Source organism: Ovis canadensis, chromosome 2, assembly GCF_042477335.2.
Source record: "Ovis canadensis isolate MfBH-ARS-UI-01 breed Bighorn chromosome 2, ARS-UI_OviCan_v2, whole genome shotgun sequence".
In the NCBI taxonomy this organism is placed as follows: Eukaryota; Metazoa; Chordata; class Mammalia; order Artiodactyla; family Bovidae; genus Ovis; species Ovis canadensis.
Genome location: NC_091246.1, coordinates 92,587,976 through 92,612,139, shown reverse-complemented (window position 1 = coordinate 92,612,139; position 24,164 = coordinate 92,587,976).

Here is a 24,164-nt window from a genome sequence, read left to right as displayed (position 1 = left end):
GTAAGAGCTCAGTAAATTGCAACCATTTCTACTACTAGTAATATCAGTGAAAAAATAAACTACTTTAGAATCAACCAATCAGCTTCATCAAAATATACACACACACAAAAGTAAGCCCCATTTTATTTGCTCTATTTGGGCCAACACATAAGCTCTTACTGTTTTACTTGCCCTCTCCTTTAAAATACAAGTTCAATGGCAAAGAACCAGTGTTCTCTTTGAGATGGCCATTTGGACTGGATGACCTCTAAGTTCTTTTCTGTACATATATTCTTCCATATTATTTATTTCCTTTGCAATCCCTCAAGTAATGCAGCATACAATAGCAGAGGCTCGATAAAGGATGACTGACTGAGGATTTCTAACTCCCAACACAATCACTTTCATGTTGCCAACTTTGATTCGGTTTGTGATTTATGGGCATATGGAGTGTTTTGGATCCCAGAATTTCCTCTTTTGAGTCATGATTTGCAAATGGATATAATAACCCATAAACTGATATCAGCATCAAAACAGAGTCATCCAACTTGAGTAATAAATGGCCTTTGGAGGGAAAAGATACCAGTCCATTAGGAAAGGCACAAACAACAAGCTAGGGAGTGTGAACAATAGCCTTCAAAAAGTCAGAGTTTCTCAGTTCATTCCACACATTCTGTCCATTCTAAGACATTGTGTGTAATGAGTGCCTAATGCAATCGGACTCTCACTCTCCTTTGGCAAGGCAGGCCTGCAACAATAGACTAAACCTCGGCCCTGCCAACCCCAAACAGACATGCTGGTTTGCCTCATTCCAGATTTGTGGCTTGTCTCCACAAAGTAATAGTGATTCTCTTGTCTGTACCAATTGCAGGCTGCAGATGGGTAGCCTAACACTGTAATGTCAGACTAAATTCTCCACAGATGAACTGGAAAATTTCCTTACTCATTCAGAAATCTGCCAGCCAGCTGTCAGGTCTCCAGGACTCACTCACTTGCCCAGATCACCAGTGAACAGACGGTGTTCACCACAATGATTAGTCTGTGTTTTCAGTTTAAACCCTTTTCTCCTATCTAATGATTTAATCCATTCTTCTTTCTTCAAAGACTCTGAAAAATGATCATTGGAAATTTCTTAACCAGATGGATTCTTCAAGAAGGCAACTGAGAAAAGTGCCAAGCTGCCTTGGAGTAAGGGATAAAGAGTGCACCTCTATGAGCTATGCATTGGCCATGACCTCACTCCATGCCCAGTCGTTCTTCCAAGGTGTCCAGTGAAGGACTCCCTTTTGTGCCAATAGAGATGGGGAACTGGGAAGCAGATGCCAGCTCACTAGGTACTTGACTGTCACCATCAATAAAGGACACAACATAATTTCAGGGGACTTTAAAAGCCAAGACAACATTTAAATAGAACAGGAAATAAGTGGCAACTGGGCTACAAAGAAGAATCTATTTCATTTTGCATTTAGAAAATATGAGAACATCACTCCATCTAAAGAAATATGTTTTTTGCCTTCATATATTTGAATTAATAAATAGAACATAAAGATCGTCTGTCTGTGGGCTTTGGGTGGTGGTTTTTGTTGGTTTTGTTTTGTTGAAGTTTGTTCTTCCTCTAGCATTAACTCTGGGTACAATTAGCTTTTAAACATCTAAGAATGCCCATTCACTGTGTCTTTCTCTATAGAGTGGGGATTTTGAAAAATCCAAAATTCTTTCTGAATACATTTCTCTCAGGGGTCTCCATGTTAATCATGCACTGTCTGTGCATTTTCTGTTTCTTTACTCCGTTACTCTCTTTCACTTCAGAATTTTTGTGGGAAAACCTAGAATTACTTATTCAAACACTTTTTTAGGGTATTTGATTCAAAGGATGTGTAAAAACAGAACAAAGCATAAGGCGTAGAGTGTGAGGTGAAAATGCTGATTTTCACCTGATTTTGATTTGCTTGGTCTAGAGAGTTGAGCAATTATACACTTAAGCAATTACGTGGTAAATAAGACCCAAAGAGTTTGTGGGTAGATTCTGATGATGTCTTTCCTAATTTTACAATTCTATTTTGTCTACTTCAGCATTTAGACTTTCCTTCTTTCTCCCTCTGCACCATCACCCTCCCCCCAACCTGTCCAAACTAGCCTAGTTTTCACTTTCTGTATCTTCTAGCAGTGGGTACTTTCCCAAACACTATACAAGAAGGATATACTGGTTTACACTTCTCTATGAAAGTGCTTTGCTCAGAAAATACTCACTGATAAAACTCATACCTAAGGGGGCAGTTGTCACATGACCAAATCCAAAAAATTGCTTCCAAAGCTTTGTTTTTTAAGCTAGTATCCATTGATGACATCTTTTCAGGGAATCCACAAAGGCTTTGAGGACAGGAAATTCTCATGTCTGTTTTTCAAAATGATTTTTAAAATTAGTACAAACATAACCTGGACTATTTGGAAGGCTAGATTTTAAACTTTCCACTTGATCTGTGACCAAATTTGCAATTGTCTTTTCAATTGTACATTTACAAGTAATCCCCCCCACCAAAAGCTGTCATATAAACACTAAATGTTCTGCTGCTGCTGCTGTTAAGTTGCTTCAGTCATGCCCGACTCTGTGCGACCCCATAGATGGCAGCCCACCAGGCTCCTCTGTCCCTGGGATTCTCCAGCAAGAATACTGAAGTGGGTTGCCATTTCCTTCTCCAATGCATGCATGCATGCAGTTAAGTCGCTTCAGTTGTGCCAGACTCTGTGCAACCCTATGGACAGCAGCCCACCAGGCTCCTCTGTCCATGGGATTCTCCAGGCAAGAATACTGGAGTGGGTTGCCATTTCCTTCTCCCTAAATGTTCTAGATGTGCCAAAAATAGATGAAGGGATATGGACATTCAAAGACTACTGATTAAATTCTTCACTATTCTGGAGGGCTTCTCATGTTCAAAGTCACCCTCATCCTAAAATTCTGAGCTTTAAAATTAGTAAAGTTATATTCTTTTTGATCGCTCATAGGAGTAAGTATTGCCTTTCACATCTACATTTAGAGTTTTATCAAAGAAATTATTCTCCTATCTAGTTTCAAGAAAAATTAAATTAACCTACAGTTTGGGAAACTGTATGATAATCAATCATAAATGCTATCTAGAGAACAATGGCACTCTTTTAATGGAAAAAAGTTAATTATCTAAACATTTGCAGAATATTAAGATGTGAGAATAACACACCAAACTTACTGAAATGTAGCTGAGCCTTGAAATATTTAAGCTCTCTCAGAAGCATAAAAAACATCTAGGTTTTGGAGCTTGATCAAGATGGTAGAGCAAGAGGACACGGAACTCACCTCCCTTGACAAACACATCAAAAATACATATCTATATATCAGAAAACTGGCAAAAGGACTTCTGTACAATGAAGGCTGTAAATAAGATGTACACATAATTAGGGAGGAAGTGGAGAAAAGCAACTGGAGTCAGGGCCTGTGTTCCTGAGAGGGGACTTAGGAAAAGGGAGAATACAGATATGGACCCTCACCCAGGGAAGTGAGTAGTAAGAGGCACCCAGGATTGGGCACCCCAGTCCTGGTGTCCTAAGATGAGCCCATTTGGCTGTTCTGGGATTAATTGGAGGACCAGGCAGAGCCTGGAATCCACCCATGAGGAGCATGTGCAGGGAAGAGAGAGGTGTGTTCTTGCTGCAATACCTCTATTAGACAAAATAGATTTGAAAACAAAGGCTATAATGAAAATCAAAGAAGGGCATTATATAACGATAAAGGGATCAATAAGAGAAGATGATGTTATACTCATTAACATATATACACCCAATACGAAAGTGAAAGTGAACTGAAAGTTGCTCAGTCATATTTGACTTTTTGTGACCCCATGGACTATACCGTTCATGGAATTCTTCAGGCCAGAATACTGGAGTTGGTAGCCGTTCCCTTCTCCCAGGGATCCTCCCAACCCAAGGATTGAATCCAGGTCTCTCACATTGCAGGCAAATTCTTCACCAACTGAGCCACCAGGGAAGCCAAATATAGGAGCGCCTAAAAATAAAGAGGGGGGAATAGCAACCCACTCCAGTACTCTTGCCTGGAGAATCGCATACAGAGGAGTCTGGCAGGCTATAGTTCATACGGTCACAAAGAGTTGGACATGACTGAAGCAATTTAGCATGCAGAGCATAAATATATACAGCAAATACTACCAGTCATAAAGGGAGAAATTTACAATAAGACAATAACATATAATAACCTTTAACATCCACTGACATCAATGGACAGATCAGAAAATTGATAAGGAACAGGTCTTAAACGATGCAATAGCCAGTTTGACTTAATAGATATCTACAGAATATCCCACCTAAAAACATCAGAATACACATTTTTTATAAACACATGGAACATTCTCCAGGATAGATCAGTTGATAAGCCACAAAAGAAGTCTTGACAAATTTGAGGATATAAATTATACCAAGTATATAAAATAAGAAATGAAAGAGGCAAAATAAAAATTGATATCACAGAGATTTAAAAAATCATAAGAAAATTCTATGAACATCTATGCCAACAATATGGACAATCTAGAAAAAAAGGATACATTTCTAGAAACATATACCCTACTAAGACAGAATCAAGAAGAAACAGGCAATTTGAATAGATTTATCATTAGAAGTGAAATTGAATTGGTAATTTAAAAAGCTCCCAGAAAATAGAAGTCCAGGACTGGATGACTTCACAGGGGCCATCTGGTGACCCCTACCAAAAATATAATGAAAACGAGTTTCTATCCTTCTCAAACTATTCCAAAACACTGAAGAGGGTGGAATACTCCTGTACTCATTTTACAAAGCCATCGTTACCCTGATATCAAAACCAGACAAAGACACCACAGTAAAAGAAAATCACTGGTCATTGTCTTTTATGACTATAGGTACAAAAATCTTCAACAACATATTGGCAAACTGAGTCCAGCAATGCATGAAAATGATCATACATCATGACCAAGTTGGATTTATCCAGCATTGCAAGGATGATTTGACATGGACAAATAAATTTAATATATCATATTTAAAAAGGAAAGACAAAAATCACACAGCTATCTCAATAGACACATAAAAAGCATTTGACAAAATTCAACATCCATTCATGATAAAAACTGTCATTGAAGTGGGTACAGAAGGAATGTATCTTAACATAATAAAGCCCATTTTGTTAAACCTGCAGCTAACATACTCAGTGGTGAAAAGCTGAAAGCCTTTCCTCTAAATTCAGGGACAAGATAAGGATGCCCATTTTCACCATTTATGTTTAATTTAGTATCAAAGTCCTGTTCACAGCATCAGACATGAAATAAAAGGCATCCAAACCAGAAGGGAAGAAATAAAACTGTCACTATTTGCAGATGATATTATACTTTATATAGAAAGCCCTTACATCTCCACCAAAACACTACTAGGATAAATGAACTCAGTCAATTTGCTTTGGTACAAGATTAATATGAAGAAATCTATTGCTTTTCTATACACTAGTAATCAGAAAGAGAAAATAAGAACCAACTCTGTTTTAAATCACATCAAAAAGAAGAAAATACTTAGGAATAAACTTGACCAAAGAGGTGAAAGACCTATATTTGAAAATTATAAAATATTGGTAAACCAAATTGAAGATAATACAAAAAAATGTAAAGAAATTGTGTGCTTTTAGAAATAATTAATATTTGTTAAAATGTCCATATTACTGAAAGCAATCTACAGATTTAATGCATTCCCTATTAAAATACCAAAGATAGTTGTCACCAAATTAGAACAAATAATTCTGAAATTCATATGGAACCATGGAACACCCAGACTGTCAAAGTGATCTTGAGGGGAAAAAAAAGGCTGGAAGTATCAACTTCCCAGACTTCAAACTATCCTACAAAGCCACAGTAAGAAAAACAGCATAAGTGGCACAGAAACAGACACATATATCAGTGCAAGAGAACAGAGAGCTCAGAACCAAACACACACACTTATGTTGAGTTAATCTACAACTAATGTGCAATGGACAGAAGACAGCCTCTCCAATTAGAAAACTTAGTGGGATAACTTGACAGCTACATATAAAACAATGAGATTATAATCATTATCTTACATCATATACAAAAATAAACTCAAAATGGATTAAAGACCTAGATGTAAGACGTGAAACAATAAAACCCCTAGAACACTATTTTATGTATCATAGTGATACTTTTTGAATCTGTCTCCTATCGCAAAAGAAATAAAAGCAAAACAAATATGACCTCATTAAACTTCAATGCTTTTGCACGCAAAGAAAATCATTAACAAAATGAAAGGACAACTGGCAAACTGGCAGAAAATATTTGCAAGTCATATGACCAACAAAGGGTTAATATCCAAAATATATGAACAGCTCATAAAGGTCAGTATCAAACTCAAACAACCAAATCAAAAATGGACAGAATACCTGAATAGACATTTTTCCGAACAGGAGATACATATGGTTAATAAGCAAATGAAAAGATGCCTAACATTGCTAATTATAGAAAAATGTAAATAAAAACAATGAGATTATTCATTCACATTTTTCAGAGTTGATATCATTAAAAAAATCTATAGATAGCAAATATTGGTGAGGATGTTCAGTTCAGCTTAGTTCAGTTCAGTCGCTCAGTCGTGTCCGATTCTTTGTGACCCCATGAGCTGTGGCATGGCAGGCTTCCCTGTCTATCACCAACTCCCGGAGTTTACCCAAACTCATGTCCATTGAGTTGGCGATGCCATCTAAACATCTCATCCTCTTGTCCCCTTCTCCTCCTGCCTTCAATCTTTCCCAACATCAGAGTCTTTTCAAATGAGTCAGCTCTTCGCATCAGGTGGCCAAACTATTGGAGTTTCAGCTTCAACATCAGTCCAGGACTGATTTCCTTTAGGATGGACTGGTTGGATCTCCTTGCAGGCCAAGGGACTCTCAAGAGTCTTCTCCAACACCACAGTTCAAAAGCTTCAATTTTTTTGGCACTCAGCTTTCTTTATAGTTCAACTCTCACACCCATATATGCCTACTGGAAAAACCATAGCCTTGACTCTTTTCCCTTCTCTGTGTATCACTTTCCCTTCAGGTCCAAGAGGCCAGATTTTAGTCCTAAAATTGTGATATTGTACAAAGCACTTAAATTCTCCACACCTTTACTCCTTATCAAAACAGGGTTGATAACTTTTCATAGATTTGTGGATTAAACAAAGTTATAAAACCTGGCATATATACTCAGTTAAGTAAATATGTGCTCTCTTGATCAATCTTCATAGCCCTCACTTCAATAGACAGATCTTAAACAAATTTCAGTACACCAACTCTAAAAAGTTCTGCAGTAGTTCTCAAAACTGAGAAATAAACAGCCACTATTTAAAATAAGGGGTATGGGAAAGGACACGGATAAGCACAGCTGTGGTCACCTGAGCACTTAAGTTACGAAAAAACAGTACCAAAGTAAAAATACTTCCTCTTTCTGCCATCATTCACAACAATGCGATTGCAAAGACAATTGCAAATTTGGTCTTGATTTGGTTTCCTCAAATAAAGTGAAGAGTAAAACTAGCCACCTAAGTAGGACAGGTTATGTTAATACTTGTTTCCAAAGTCATTTGGAAGTTAAAACACAGAGCTTTTCAGTCCTCAAAGCTCTTATGGATTCCCTAAAAAGATGTCATCGTAGATACCAAAGTCTGAAAACAAAGTTTCACAGGAACAGAATTTTGTATTTTTTTATAAAGCAGATTTAATAGGGGCAAGAGCTGAAACTGAATGGCATCACAGTTTACAATTAGTGTCTTTATCCTTATTTAAAATGCATTTTAATGCAAGTGAAAAATCACTGCTTTGAAGAAAGCAGGGTAAAAGGAATGATGAAAACACAACTTACTTTATACTTTATTCCTATTTTTGAATTTTTGAATTAATTTTCAATTATTATTTGGGAATTTGGGTCATCCAAAGTCATAATTAAACCTATGCAGCTAAACCAGGTATGTGATAGACTGTATCCCTGTGTGTTAGGAAATAGGGAATGGTAGGAACTGAGGTGACCTGAAGAAGGGACAACTTTTATCCAGTTCCCAGTTACTATACTATCACCACAGAAAGCACTTGAACCCAGTGTTCCAAGTCTTCTATTTCTTCAACAAACCAGAAAACTAGATTTTTACATAAGACCTCATTTTTCAATGATGCAACAATTTCAGTGAAGAAAACAAAGCACTATGCAAACTAAGTAAACATATCTATGAGCCAAGTTTACCTCCAGACGCAACTGTGACAACCAATATTTGCAGACAATTTAGGAGTTTGGGATGGAAGTTGAAGATGGTTTACAGACAGTTTAACTCTTCCTTACATCCCATCTCTCCTGGAAATATTCAGCTAAGTGTATTCTTTACAGAAATTTCTTCTATATTGGCAGAGCTTTGATTTAAATTCATGAGATTATTTTATCTGATTGGCGGTCAGATGGCGCTACTGGTAAAGATTCTGCAGCAGACATAAGAGATGCAGTTTTGGAAGACCCCCTGGAGAAAGAAATGGCAACCCACTCCAGTATTCTTGCCTGGAGAATCCTATGGACAGAGGAGTCTGGCAAGCTACAGTCCTTAGAGTTACAAAGAGTCAGACATGGCTGAAGCGACTTAGCACACACACATTCAGAAGCTAGGTAGCTTTGCAAATTTTCTTTTTTTTTAAAAAAAAGACGATAGTTTGTTGGAAGTAAGTCCTCATAGCTAGAGTTTTAGGCAATGACTCTTTCAGTGGCATTACTGTGACATCTGATTTAACCAAAACACCACTCCCATGGGCCCTCCACTGAGGGGTAACAATGACTTGACTTGATTAGTTGCCAATTATTACACAAATTATACTCCACCCAAACACACTGCCATCACAGACAGGAAATTTATTGCTGATAACTTTGGAATTTGTACCTTAAGTGCATTTATCTTAGCTTAATTCTATATATTTATATCTAATTACCTGACTAGACACTTCCATGTACAGAGAATTTTCAAACTCATTAATCTAATACTCCATTTTGTGGTTTCTATCCCCTTGATATCATACAAATCCACAACCATCTTTTTGTATTGTCATTGTTTTAGGCTTTTTTTCACTTTAATCTGTTCTGGGAAGACTTCTTGCTACACCTCAATCAGTTCCCATCACCTATTGAGTTTTATTCAGAGGGCAAATGATTTTTGTCACTCCACTATTTAAAACCAGCAGTTACCAGCTGACCTCAGATAAAGTCCAAACTTGTGATCACAGTCTACAGGATCGTTCATGGTCTGGCCTCAGCTCACTGCTTTAGCCTCATCACTCCCAAGTCTTCCCTCTTAATCCTCTATGCTTGATCACTCTGAACACAAGTTGTAGTTGGCCAGGGCATACCAGGTTCTGACAGATCAGACTTAAATCAGTGAATCAACATCATCTCGACTACCTGGAGAGTGGAGTGAGGGTGATTTTTCAAACAAAAAATAGGGGATGCTATTGCAGAAAAAGACAGTGATTTCTCTCCTACTTGAAATGTGTTTGGACATACAGGTTCTATCACCTAATAATACCCCAACATGAGGCTGATCTACAGAATTCATACACTAGGTGTGTTTGTAGATCCTGACATCTACCTTATCCCAAAGTCCTAACCTTTGATGGTGTCTGCTTTAGAAAACTGTTCCTCAGCTATGTCAGTTCTTTCTTGTCTCTGCCATTCATAATGCAGCTCCCTCTTCCTCTAATATACTTTTTTCTCTTTCATGGTTCCCTGCGTCTTCAAGATTTGGCTCAAGTGTCACCTTCTCAAGGAAAACGTCCCTTCCTTTGATCTTAGGTGTTCCTCTTGTGAACTTCCTTAGCACTTCATGCTTAATGATCAGGGTGTTTATAAAAAACTAACCTTTACTATGGAATTCTGGCACAGGCTTAAGGGTTCAATAAACATTTAGAGAATGGACAATAAATGGCCAATTTATGTATAAAAAAGTTAGCTACCAATCTAGTTTGTCCCACCTAATACCACGTCATTCACCTTCTAACAAGGTCTGTTCCCTACACACACATATATGTATACAAACACATACTTACTGACATACCCCATCTCCTCGCCTTATCAGGGCAAACAGAACCAAATTGCCGAGTGGCCCATAGAACTGATGTATCTCTGTGTGGGATGGAAAGATGAAGTGTTTGAGATCTACCACCTTAGCACTATAGCCTGAATGCACATAAGCTCAACAATGATATCTGGTGGTTATCTTAGAGGCTTATTTACTCTTAATTGGATAAGGGTTAAACTTATAGACATCTAATAGCTAAATGAGTCAGTGTTCACTGCCTGGAATGATCCTTACGTCTTGGTGACTATCAACACATTCAAACCACCCATCAAGTCAATAATTGGCACACTCTGTAGAAGTGTCTAGGGAGAAGCTAAGAAACTAAGCGCTCTCTGGCTGCAGCATACTCTTGAAGCTGCTTTCCCTGGAGATCAGAACCGTCAGAGGGCACCTTGATTACGGGAGACCATCAAGGCTCCTCCTCAGTTTCCATATGTCAGGATTTTAGCAGGTACACGATATTCTACTAAATCCAATGCCATCTCTTTAATACTTATGAGGAAGCGAAATGGGCAATTAAAAATCTATGAAGGTTGATCGATTTTTTCTACTAGCAATTATGCCTTATAATTGTTTGCTGAAAGTGGGATTGGCATTTCACACAGCTAATGATTGGCTGGGATTTTGTGCTTACTAAACCTCTGTGGGCTCGGAGTTTGGGTTTAGAGGAAAACCAAGAGGTGAGCAGCATTTGAGAAGCCTCTCCAAAGCCTTTCATCTAGAAGCTGGCTGGTGAGCTCTTGAGGTTTCTGACATTTCCCCCCTTCCAACCAGGCTGGAACCCCACTGTAATCAAAATTCACAATGTTCCAGAACCTAGGCCTTAGTCCTCATTAAAAAGCCAACAGACAAAAAAGTCCAGGAGGCCTGCTAGCCAAACCTTTTCACACAGCAGGGCAGGTGAGCATTTGGTTTTATTTTTAAGTTAGCAGACTGGATTGGGGCTCATTTTGAAGGCCGATGAAAGACTGAGAGCCCACGTTTCATCTTCTGATTAATCCAAAATTAAACAATTCAGAGATTTTGATCGCTTAGTCTTTTTTTTTTTTTTAACAAATGTGACAGATAATAAATAGCTTTCTCTAGTATACATAGAAGGACACACTGTGTTTGCCGGCAGGCTCTTGAAGGACCGTTCTTCAGCTTATTCTAAGATCAGATAGTAAATCACAATTTCCTTTTAAAGCACTGTTACAATTTTCACCTCTTATTGAAACCAAAGTGTGTGTATTCTACTACTTTAGGCGTTACTTACCTGCTGCTCATATTCCCAGTTTCAATCTATCTTACTTTTAAAGACATTTTTGAAGAAGTGGGCATGTGATTTATGTAAGCCTTGTAGTACATGAACGGGGAAAGGAATTAGGCATCTATCGCAAGGCTCATTAGTCGCATTTGAATTAAACATAAATCTTTGGAGAATAACAAAGTATTTTGCATTTCCCAAGTTATTTTCCCCCTTGACTCAGGACTTGAAAATTAAAAGATTTTTAAAATAATAATAAATCCCAAAGGCGATAAATGAGCACTCTAACACACCAAGCAAGATCATGGCTGTTTCAGGGAGAGAGATGATGAGACCTCTATGTAAAGTTCCTGTGACCACCTGATCTTAATAGCCTCACCCTCAGTCCTCTTCACCTCTGGCCCCTCTGAACACCCACCTCTGAGCACAGGCTCCATCGCTCAGGCTCCCCCAGGACTTTGTCTATGTCTTCTTTATAACCCATCACAATGCACTGCGATTATTTGCTTTCCTTGCACATCTTCCCCACAGCCTGTCACCTCCCCCAAGGACTAGGACTTAACTGTCTTCATTCCCAGCATAGAGCAGAGCACCTCTCATATTTATTTGCGTATGCATTTGTTTATTTACACCTTGACTCTCTGCGAAAGAATTTTTGAGGCACTTTATAGAACAGAGGTATTTATAATTCAAAGGAATAAAAGATAAATCCATAAATAAAAGAGAACAGAGTAAAAATCAAAGACAGTTGCTAAAGTCTATCCATCAGGGTCTCAGCAGGAATCTGATGGCATATTCAAATGGAATCTGTTAAGGAGAGGTTGAATAAAGGGATGATTTGCCAAAGTGTTAGAAAGGCTTAAGAAATGGAAAAAGTGGGTAGTGCGGTGCCTCTGGGAAGATAACTGAACCAACTCCACAAGTTTTGACTTCTCTAGACCTGACTGCTGGTGACTAGAACCCAGAGAAAGAACTCCAAGGCACAGCCTGATAGGAGCTGTGAACTTACCAAGGAAGGAGCGTACCCGTAGCGTCTAAACCTGCAGAGGTCATGGAATGAGTACCTAGTCTCTCTCTTCCCAACTTTAGATCTTTTTCTTGCTTCCTTTCATGGGCCAAATCTAATGGAAGCCCAAAGACAGAAGGTCTCAATATAGTCCATCCAGGTCAGGTCCCAGAGTCCCAAGCTATGTGCAGTAAACAGGGGTGAGGAGAAGGTACTTAACACATCATACATATGCTAACTCCATTACAGACACATTAGCCACCAGCCAGAGCAAAATGAGAAACATAATTAGTTCCCCAAATCAGAGCATTTGTTACTAATAATATGTTAATGCTTTATGAAAAGGTCTGAGATTAAAAATCTCCCATGGGAACTCCAAAGAGTGACTTTCACAGAGCTCCTTCTTGTAGCATGCCTGGAGGCACGCATAGGGCCCAGTACACAGAGCAGTCAAGAAGAAATTTCACAAAGTTACAGTAACAAGTTATAAACCTACCAGTTTCATAGCCTGATGAACTGGGGTAAATTTTAAAGAACTTGAAGGAAATGTCAAACTGATTATCTTTAATGTAATTCTCCAAGAATATCAGTCACTTTGTTTTTAACAAAGATTTTGATAAAGGTTGAACAACAGACAATTAACATAGCCTGGAAAAACCAAGGATTACGTATGAATGATAAAGCTTCAGGCTTCAGTAATCAAAAGAATGGAGGATAAGGTTAGGTTCTTTTGTGAAATGTATGGTAAAGAATCTGCCTGCAATGCGAGAGACCTGGGTTCAATCCCTGGGTTGGGAAGATATTTTGGAGGAGGGCATGGCAACCCACTCCAGTCTTCTTGCCTGGAGAATCTCATGGACAGAGAAGCCAGCTGGGATACAGTCCATGGGGTTGCAAAAAGCTGGACACGGCTGAGCAACTAACACTGTTTTCAAGATGTAAGAATGCCTAACCCAGATATTCATCTACATAGATGCCCAACACACACACACACACACACACACACACACACACACTCTCTCTCTCTCTCTCTCTCTCTCTCTCTCTCTCAATATCAAGCTGGTACAAGACTGAAAAATCTCAATAAACATCTGTTTCAAAAAGCAGATATTGAAACATGCAGAGAATGAGGCATACTTCCAGTTTGTGCTTTCTTCATCTTTGCTACCAAGTAGGCTCCATTTTCCTCTCCTTAGTATATATTCCGATGGAAACTAGTTATTTCATTCCTTGTTATGGTACAAAGAAATAATGTTCTTCCTGATTTTCTAATCACTGTCATCATCATCACTAAATTTAAAATCGCTTACAAACAGCGGTTAGGAAGTCTACCGAGTACTTCGCATGCGTTAACCTCACCATCTGCATTTTCCAGGTGGGGAACCTGAAGCACAGAGAGCTTGCATGCCTTCCATGAGTGGTCCTTGTCTCTCTCCAGCTGTATCTGGCATTTATCTTTTCCTCAGTGTCTCTACTTGGAAGACATGGACCTTTTGCAGTTCATCACACCTGCTATCTTCATACCTAGGATACTAGCACAAGCTATTAATATACCTGGAATGTGTTTTTCTCTTTTCCTCTTCACTTAGTAACCATTCATCCTTCAGATTTTATCTGAGCATCACTTCTTCAGAGATGTTTATTTCAATTCCCATATGAGACTGAACCCTCCATTTTAGAATCCGATGAAACTACATACCTATCCTTTAGAGCATTTGTCTCACTGCATTTTTCTATTTTTGGCATAATTATTGGCTCAGTATCTCCCTAGTAGACTGAAGGCTATATGAGGGTGAGCTATGTCTTTTCTGTTTCATAATGTATCCTTGGCACCTATTACAGCTCCTTGAGCAATATAGGTGTTCCTGGAGCCAGCAGTGTGCTGGGAGCTGTACATAGAACATTAGAAAAGATGGACTTCATCTCTTTGCTCATAGAGTGTTTGGTGTAAAAGAGTGTTTGGTGTAAAAGAAAGGTAATCAGTAAGTAAGTACAATACCATTTATGGTAAGGGTTAAATCAGGAGAGGTTCCAGGGAGAACTATGATGTAGAGGGTTAAGGAAGGTTTCTCGGAAACAGAAGACCTGAGTAATAGTGATCCCTAGGTTCTTTATGTAGAGTGCTTCCTACTAATGTTAACAAGGAAGTAAATAAGGAAACTGAGGAACAAGGAAGGTATATGACTTGCCAAGTTTGCTTAGCTAAATATAAAGGGAACTGGATTCAAACCTAGACAGTCTTGCTCCCACTTCTGTGTTATTATTAATAACTCCACATTGCACCGAACCTTTGAGTTGCCTGGGCAAAGGAGAGACTGGAGACAGGCAGGGCTCCAAACAAAGGCTGCAGCAAAATGATGGCTCAGAGTGAAAAAGAACTTTAAGCTTCTAAGAAACTGATTGATAGAATTTTTAGAAAGAAAAAACAAAAAATAAACCCAAACACTAGCTATAATGTGGCAATTAGATTGGAGCAAGGCCAGCCAAAAACAGGTTATTCTTTTCTCACATCCGCCCATTAAAATCCTTGGGACCCGTGTTGCTTGGAAGTCCACACAAACCACAGATGGATTATAGCTTGATTTCTACATGGGTCATCTCTCTTTTTTAAGACCACAAACAGAAGACTACACTGAACTCAACATTTTACCATATGCATCCTTTGGTCACAAAAATGGCCCCCAAAGGGAATCTGACTTGGTTCAAAACAAATCCATTTCAAGAAAGTTCACACAACCTCACTGTTTTAGAAGTTAAAAGAAATGTGATCATACCAAGTCCATGTGTAAGAATGAGGAAAAAAGTAAAAGGATAAATATCCTAGTAACTACTTCCTTCTCTAAAAAGAAAAATTCAAAGAGGATGTAGTTTGAAAAAACAGTGGGCTAGCTTTTCATCCTCACATCTTTGAAGGACTATGCAGGGTTGGAGGGTGGTGGTGCTGGATCAGGCATTTTTGTACATACTACCCACAGGGAAATCTAAATCTATAACCCTCATCATAAAATAAAACAAGAAGCAAATCGGAAAGGAATGAATGAAGGGCAAGTGATAGCCAAGGGGTTTACAATAATCAATTATTAAAATGCCTTAAAAGAGCAAAGAAAATGCTTATCAGATCAGCAAAGCACCTTTTAATAAATAATATGATTTGGGTTTAATTAATGGCCTAATTACAGTTTTACCCAATAGGCTTAAAAGCTCCAAAGGAACAGTTTGAATCTCTCTGGTAGATAATCTGTGTTTTAAAAAATGTTCTAATTACATATTTGCTTGAGTAAATAATGTGAATTTTACAAAACTGCCTAATGATATATTTATGTGGCTGTATTTACCCAAATGGCCTCTCATTCTGTACTAATGGAGTTGGGATTACTGTTCCTGAGAAATGTGGGAACTTGGGATGGCTCCAGCTTTCACCTGACCCCCCTGTTATTCTGACTGTTTTTGTTTTCTGTCACTGCAAAAGACACCACTGAAAGCATGTGACCCACTTATTCATCATCAGCTTATTTAAGAAAAAATTCTTGCTCAACTTTCTGTGTAAACACATTTTGCAGAAAGGGTACAGACTTTAAAAAATGAGTATTAATGCTGTACAATGGTCCATTAAAAGTGGATAATGAGACTGTGACCAAGACAGGACATTCAAGGTTTAATTAGCTGCATAATTTATTCTCTTCTTTATATAGTATCTTACAGTGCATTACAAAAAAAAAAAAAATCAGACTCTGTCTTGGAGTCAGATTGCTGAGACTTAAAGCCACATAATTGTCTGTATTAGGTAATAGACATCATAGAAAAACTGTTTGAATTATCCCAGCTGTGGTGGGTGGGGGGCAAGCATCTATTCAAGAGTTTAAGTCATGTTCATGTTTTAGAGACATAAATCTAGGAAAAATGGATGGCTATCTATTCATAAAATTTCATGAAGGAACTAAGAGTTTCATTTCATAGTTCTCATAAAATCTAACTCTTAGCAGACATTCACTTGGTGCTTCATTCACAAAATAGTAATAGCATGGCTCTGGGAAGGAAACACAGTATTTATATTTCCAATGATGCTACAGACAAGATGAGATAGTTTACCAAAACACATACAAAAAAGGATAAAATAATTGAGGAACAAGGGAATGAGGAAAGCTAGCTGCAAATAAAATGGAGAAATGAGATTAACATCCTACCCATATAGTCAACAATAGGCTATAGATACTGAGCTTCCAACAGGTCAAAGCAAAACAGAAAACAAGATTGTTTATACAAGTCAATAGAGTCCAGATAAGCAGCAAGATATAAAAATTGGTTCACAGCAGGGAGAAAGGAGTTAACTGGGAGATTGGGCTTGACATATACACAACTATAAATTAAATAGATAGCTAATAAGAACCTGTTGTATAGCAGAGGGAACTCTACTTAATACTCTATGATGGCCTATAAGGGAAAAGAATCTTTAAAAAGAGGGGATATATGGATACATGTATAAGTGATTCACTTTGCTGTACACCTGAAACTAACACATTATAAATCACCTGTACTCCAATAAAAATTTAAAAACTAGAAATACATTAAAAAAATTGGCTCATGAGAATCACAGGTGAAACTGATGCTCTGTGTAACATAGGACTCTCAGCAGTATCCCAATAGAAGACACAGAGTAGGTTTCATATGATTGTCAATTATCATTACAGGACTAAGTTCTTTTAAAAAGGAAGTATATAATAAATGTAATACTGACTCTGCTGATCACAGTGGTATCTCTCTTGGGTGATTCAAAAGTCATCCAATAATTGCAAGGAATCAGGGCCCTCATTATAGGCATTAATTGTGTTTTACTATAGTTGGGCATAATTGCTACTTAATTGAAGGTTCAAGCTGATAGAGTGCCAGATTAACTAATTTTCGCCTTAACAAAAGTGTAATTATTTATCAAAATTTTGAATTCCTCTGCTGATGCCCTTTACATTATTTCTTACCCTGGGCACTCTCTCACAAAGCTCAGGTGATCCCATTGCTCAGACTGAAAGACCTATGATTCTGACTTGTAAAGATGTGGACAGCATGGACCTCGAAGCTCTACAATCCTAGCATTTTCTTCTCATCCAATAGCATCTAAGGCTCCTGGCCCGTGGAAGGTCTGTGGCCACACTGTCTGTTTACTCTGGCCTCATTTGCCTGGATCAAGTGTAGGAAACTGAAGGCACTAAGCTGTATATTTCAGAAACCTTGCAGTAATTGAAAAGAGAGGGTGATAAGGGGGGCGGTGGGAAGCTCTTTGGCAGCTTGATTATACTGGTCACTCATGGGCTGCATAGGAAACTTCAGGCATATTTGTGAAATAGTACTGGGCTAAGAGCAAGCCATAACTCCAAGTGCTTTGAAGAGAAACCCATCCACTCAAGCAGTCATTTATAATTAGGCTGTGAAACTCAGCCCTGTAGTCATTTATTATTGAAATTACCTTAAGGTGATCTCCAAAACAACTTCATCTCTTGATTTACCTTCTCCTCCTCTTGTAAAAGTAGCAAATGGAATTTGTGGGATTAGCATAAGAGCAGCAAATAGGCAGAGGTGAAATGGAGCCAGGAGCTAATGCCTAGCAGGACCCAGAAGGGAGGTGCCAGGAGGACATGGGTGGATCATTGGAGAATTGATGGGAAAGACTCTCTGCTCCCAGAAAAGAGTGGGCTTCAGGGGTTTCTCTCAAGTTTTATTGCACATTAGCAGAACCATATACTCTGCCCACGTGGGCAGCACCTGGGGGGAGTAAATCAGCTTCTGACTAAGTGGAGAGGTGGGAAGATTCTGTTTAGAAAATGAGATGTAGTATGACTGCAGGGGGTCTTCAGCCTTCACAGAATATATTTCTTTGGATTTTTTTTTATTCTATGTCCACCAAAAGAAAAAAAATTATAGTAGGTGCTATTATGTGTCTGGTTTCTTTGGCTAAACGAAATGTCATCAAGATTTATCCATTTTGTTGCACAGATATTTGCTTATTTTTTAATTTTAATTTTTTTCTTTTTTAAAATTCTTCTTGGGGTATAGTTACTTCACAATGTTGTGTTAGTTTCTGCTGTACAGCAAAGTGAATCTGCTATATGTATACATATATCACCTCTTTTTTGGATTTCCTTCCCATTTAGGTCACCACAGGTAGAGTTCCATGTGCTGTTCAATAGGTTCTAATTAATTATCTATTTTACACACCGTATCAACAGTGTGTAAATGTCCATCACAATCTACCAATTCATCCCACCCCTCATACCGTATGATTTCTTTTATAGAGAATTCATAAATGGGCAAAAATAATTCATAAGAAGTCAAAGTAGCAGTTTTGATTGAGGAGGGGGGTGGATCTTCACTGAAAAGACCATGAGGGAACTTTGTAGAAAAACATGAAATATTTTAAAACTTGTTCTAGATTGTTTTACATCGGTATGTAAACATTTATTGAGCTGGACACTTACAATCTGTATATTTTAATAAATAAAATGTGTTAACATCTAAAAAAAGAAAAAAATAACTTTCTATTACTGTGGAACACAAAGGAGAAAATAATCTATCTTTTTTTTTTTTTTAAAAGGATGATGGGCAGTGGGAGGGAGGGGAAAAAAGGAGAGAAGAAAATACTCTTTCCCAGACTTGAAAGCAACACATCTTTATCAAACCCAAATCAAATTGTATATGGCAAAGTTATTAGACCCAGAGTCTACTGGTTAGAAATAAATATTTTGCCAAAGGATTAAATCCTATTATGTCACAGAGGCTGAGTTTCTTCAGCCAACCAGAAAAACCATGACAGGTAAAACTTGATAGCATCTATACAGGTGGAGACACAGGAAGCACAGAATCCCCAAGTTTAAATGAGAAATCTTGCAGTTTCCTGTGCCCCAGATCAGAACCATGCCTTTGTGGGCAGCTCTGGATTCTCAGACTTGCATTTGGGATAAGTCTTACCAGGCTCTAGTGCCCATTCTGGCCTCTGCCCTTCCTTCTGTGTGTCTCCCCACTGCTTCCCTGGTGCTGTCATCATGCTGCTCACAGCTCACCCATTCTGAAACCCATCCTCTCAAACTGCCCTTCCAGGTATTATCCTATTCTCCAGTATTTCCTGGCTCCTCTGCTAAGTCAGTTCAGTCGTATCCGACTCTGTGCGACCCCATAGACGGCGGCTTATCAGGCTCACCCGTCCCTGGGATTCTCCAGGCAAGAACACTGGAGTGGGTTTGCCATTTCCTTCTCCAATGCATGAAAGGGAAAAGTGAAAGTGAAGTCGCTCAGTCATATCTGACACTTAGCGACCCCATGGACTGCAGCCTACCAGGCTCCTCCGTCCATGGGATTCTCCAGACAAGAGTACTCTCTTACCATCAAACCTTGCTGTTTCATTTGCTACATTCTCAGGAGCTTGGTGACACATGAGTTTTATTAAATGCTGAGATAAACAGTGAATGTGTTACATCCTCCAAAAAAGCCGATTTCTAGCCAACAGCAGCCTCAATGACATAACTCAGAGAACATATTAGAATCATGGCAGCATGGAAAAAAAAAATCTGTGATATTTTTCAGCCTACTCTAGCAAACAGCACTTCAGTGATTAGGATGGCTTTGGCTGCAAGTAAGAAAATCTGACTTGAATGAACAAAATGATAGGAGTATTTGATTATGCCATATGAGAACTGAAAAACACTACTGAGTAGATGCTTTGGTGACCATTTCTTCACTTTGCCCAATTCATCCTGTTCCTCAGCTTGTCCCAGCTAAATGTTCTTATGTTGGCAAGATGTTCATCATAAAGGCATCCCATGATGACACAACCAAGTTCAGAAAAAAAGCAGATAACTCATCCCCTTATTTATCAGAGAGAAATGTTTTATAATTGCTCACAAGCAATATTCTCACCCCATTCATGGATCACAGCCTTGTCACGGCAAAGGGGCTTGCATAACTCAGTGAACTCTGAAGGATGCCATGCAGGGCCACCCAAGATGGACAGGTCATAGTGGAGAGTTCTGACAAAATGTGGTCCCTGGAAGAGAAATGGCAAACCGCTCCAGTATTCTTGCTGTAAGAACCCCATAAACAATATTAAAAGGCAAAAAGATATGCCACTGGAAGATGAGCCACCCAGGTTGGAAGCTATCCAATAAGCTACAAAGTGGAGGACAAAATGAAGAAGGGCAAAGGCTAAGACGTTTGTCAAGAGAACACACTGGTCATAGCAAATATACTTTTCCAACAACACAAGAAATGATTCTAACACTGGACATCACCAAATGGTCAATACTAAAGTCAGATTGATTATATTATTTGCAGCCAAAGATGAAGAAGCTCTCTACAGTCAGAAAAAATAAGACCTGGAGCTGATTGTGGCTCAGATCATGAGCTCCTTATTGCCAAATTGAGGCTTATATTGAAGAAAGTAGGGAAAGCCATTAGGTCATTCAAGTATGACTTAAATAAAATCCCTTGTGATTTTATGGTGGAAGTGATGAATAGATTCAAGGGATTAGATCTGGCAGACAGAGTGCCTGAAGAACTATAAATAGAGGTTTGTAACATTGTACAGGAGGCAGTGACCAAAACCATCCCAGAGAAAAATAAATGCAAGAAGGCAAAGTGTCTGAGGAGGCTTTACAAATAGCTCAGATAAGAAGAGAAGTACAAAAAGAGAGACAGGGCATGATAAACCGAACTGAATGCAGAGTTCCAGAGAACAGCAAGGAGAGATAAGAAGGTCTTCTTAAATGAACAAGGCTAAGAAATAGAGGAGAACAATACAATGGGAAAGACTAGAGATCTCTTCAAGAAAACTGGAGATATGAAGGAACATTTCATGAAAGGATGAGCATGATAAAGAACAGAAACAGTAAGGACCTAAAAGAAGCAGAAGATATTAAGAACAGGTGGCAATACAAAATTTCTTCATGACCATGATAACCACAATGGTGCGGTCACTCACCTAAAGTCAGACATCCTGGAGTATGAAGTCAAGTGGGCCTTAAGGAAACATTACTACAAACAATACTAGTAGAGGTGATGGAAGTCCGGCTAAGCTACTTTAAATTCTAAAAGATGATGCTGTTAAAGTGATACACTCATTATGACAGGAAATTTGGAGAACTCAGCAGTTGACCACAGGAGTGGAAGATGTCAGTTTTCATTCTAGTCTGAAAGAAGGGCAATGCCAAAGAATGTTTAAACTACTGTTCAATTGTACTCATTTCACATGCTAGCAAGGTTATGCTGAAAATCCTTCAAGTTAGTCTTCAGCAGTATGTGAACCAAGAACTTTCAGATATAAAGCTGGGTTTAGACAAGGCAGAGGAACCAGAGCTCAAATTGCCAACATTCATTGGATCATAGAGAAAGCAAGGAGATTCCAGAAAAACATCTGCTTCTGCTTCATTGACTACATTAAATCCTTTGACTGTGTGAATCCCAACGAACTGTGGAAAATTCTTCTCTCTCTCTCTTTAAAAAAAAAAACAAAACTCATTTTATTATTTATTTACTTGGCTGTGCCAGGTCTTAGTTGCAGCATGCAGGATCTAGTTCCCTGGCCAGGGTTTGAACCCAGGTCCCCTGCATCAAGAGTGTGGAGTCCTAGCCCCTGGACCACCAGGGAATTCTCCTGTGGAAAATTCTTAAAGAGTCTGCAATATCAGACCACCTTACTTGTCTCCTGAGAAGCCTGTACCCAGGTCAAGAAGCAACAGTTAGGACCTTACATGGAACAACTGACTGGTTAAAAATTGGGAAAGGAGTACAATAAGATTGTATATTTTCACTCTGTTTAATTTCTATGCACAGTATATCATGTGACATGCCAGGCTGAGTGAATCACAAGTTGGAATCAAGATTGCCAGGAGAAATATCAACAAACTCAGATATGCAGTTGGAACCACCCTAACATCAGAAAGAGAAGAGGAACTAAAGAGCCTCTCAATGAAGGTGAAAGAGGAGAGTGAAAAAGCTGATTTAAAACTCAACATTCAAAAAACAAAGATCATGGCATCTGGTCCCATCTCTTCATGGCAAATAGGTGGAGAAAAACATGAAACAATGACAGACTTTATTTTCTTGGGCTCCAAAATCACTGCATATGGTGACTGTAGCCATGAAATTAAAAGATGTTTGCTCCTTGGAAGGAAAGCTCTGACAAACCTAGACAGTATATTAAAAGCAGAGACATCACTTTGCCAACAAAGATCTGTATGGTCAAGACTATGGTTTTTCCAGTAGTCATGTACGGATGTGAGAGGACCATCAAGAACGCAGAACACTGAAGAACTGATACTTTCGAATTGTGTTGCTGAAGAAGACTCTTGAGATTCCCTTGGACAGCAAGGAGGTCAAATGAATCAATCCTAAAGGAAATCAACCCTGAATATTCATTCAAAGGGCTGATGCTGAAGCTCTAATACTTTGGCCAACTGACACATAGAACAGATTCATTGGAAAAGGCCCTGATGCTCAGAAAGATTGAAGGAAAAAAGAGAAGACAACAGAGGATAAGATGGGTCGATGGTATCACCAACTCAATGGACATAAATTTGAGCAGACTCTGGAGAGAGTGAAGGACAGGGAAGCCTGGAGTATTGTAGTCTATGGGGTCTCAAACAGTTAGACATGACTTAGCGACTGAACAACAATAATAGTCTCAGATGTCATATGCTCCTTCCTAACCCATAATTGGAGAAGGCAATGGCACCCCACTCCAGTACTCTTGCCTGGAGAATCCCATGGATGGAGGAGCCTGATAGGCTGCAGTCCATGAGGTCGCTAGGAGTTGGACACAACTGAGCAACTTCACTTTGAGTTTTCATTTTCACGCATTGGAGAAGGAAATGGCAACCCACTCCAGTGTTCTTGCCTGGAGAATCCCAGGGACGGTGGAGCCTGGGGTCACACAGAGTCAGACACGACTGAAGCGACTTAGCAGCAGCAGCAGCAACCCATAATTGTCACAGACAATGTGAAATTATGCCTGGCTTAGACTACTCACACTACCATTTAGTCATGTAGGAGAGGGCACACCTCCCAAACAAAATTTAGATTCTTTGCAAATGTAAACAATAAATTCAAATGTCAATCTGGTCTTTTACCTTAATTTACTTTGCTCTTAATTCAGTAATCATATCCTTCCTTCTGTAGAAGCATTTCCAATGCTGATCTGTAAGAATTTCAGTGTAAGAAAGAGAGAAGGAAAAGAGGAATCAGAAGACAAGACAAAACAGTTTTGTCGAGTCAAAACTTTGTGACGTCTAAAAGGTTTTATTATGTGATTGTGTTTCCCATTACCACTGGCCTTTCCCAGTAACTCAGAATTCAGAAACGATCAAGTATCTTAACCACAAAAATCACATCAGGAGCAAGTGAGTACACATTTAGAAGAGTACAAGAGGTTGCCTGTGGTCCACTGTGTTGGTGATGCAGGAACGGAGGCTATTTCATAGTGCTGATGAGTGAAAGCACCAATCACAATGGTGATGTTTTTCCCAGGGGTTGAAAAAGCTATAAAACTGTATTTTAAACCTTCATTTCATTGATGTAGAGTGAAGAAAATTGGCCAGGTCCACTGCTCCTAATTTCAAATTGACTTAACTGGACTCCAGTGACTAAAAAGTGAACTGAAACCTGAATATTTTTCTTCTGAAAAGTTCTGTGAGCACAGTTGGCTAGATATAGGGTCTCTGGTTTACATCACTTCACCAGCTAATGAATCTCACAGCACTTTGACCTCCATCACATGGCCTTCCACAAACAGGC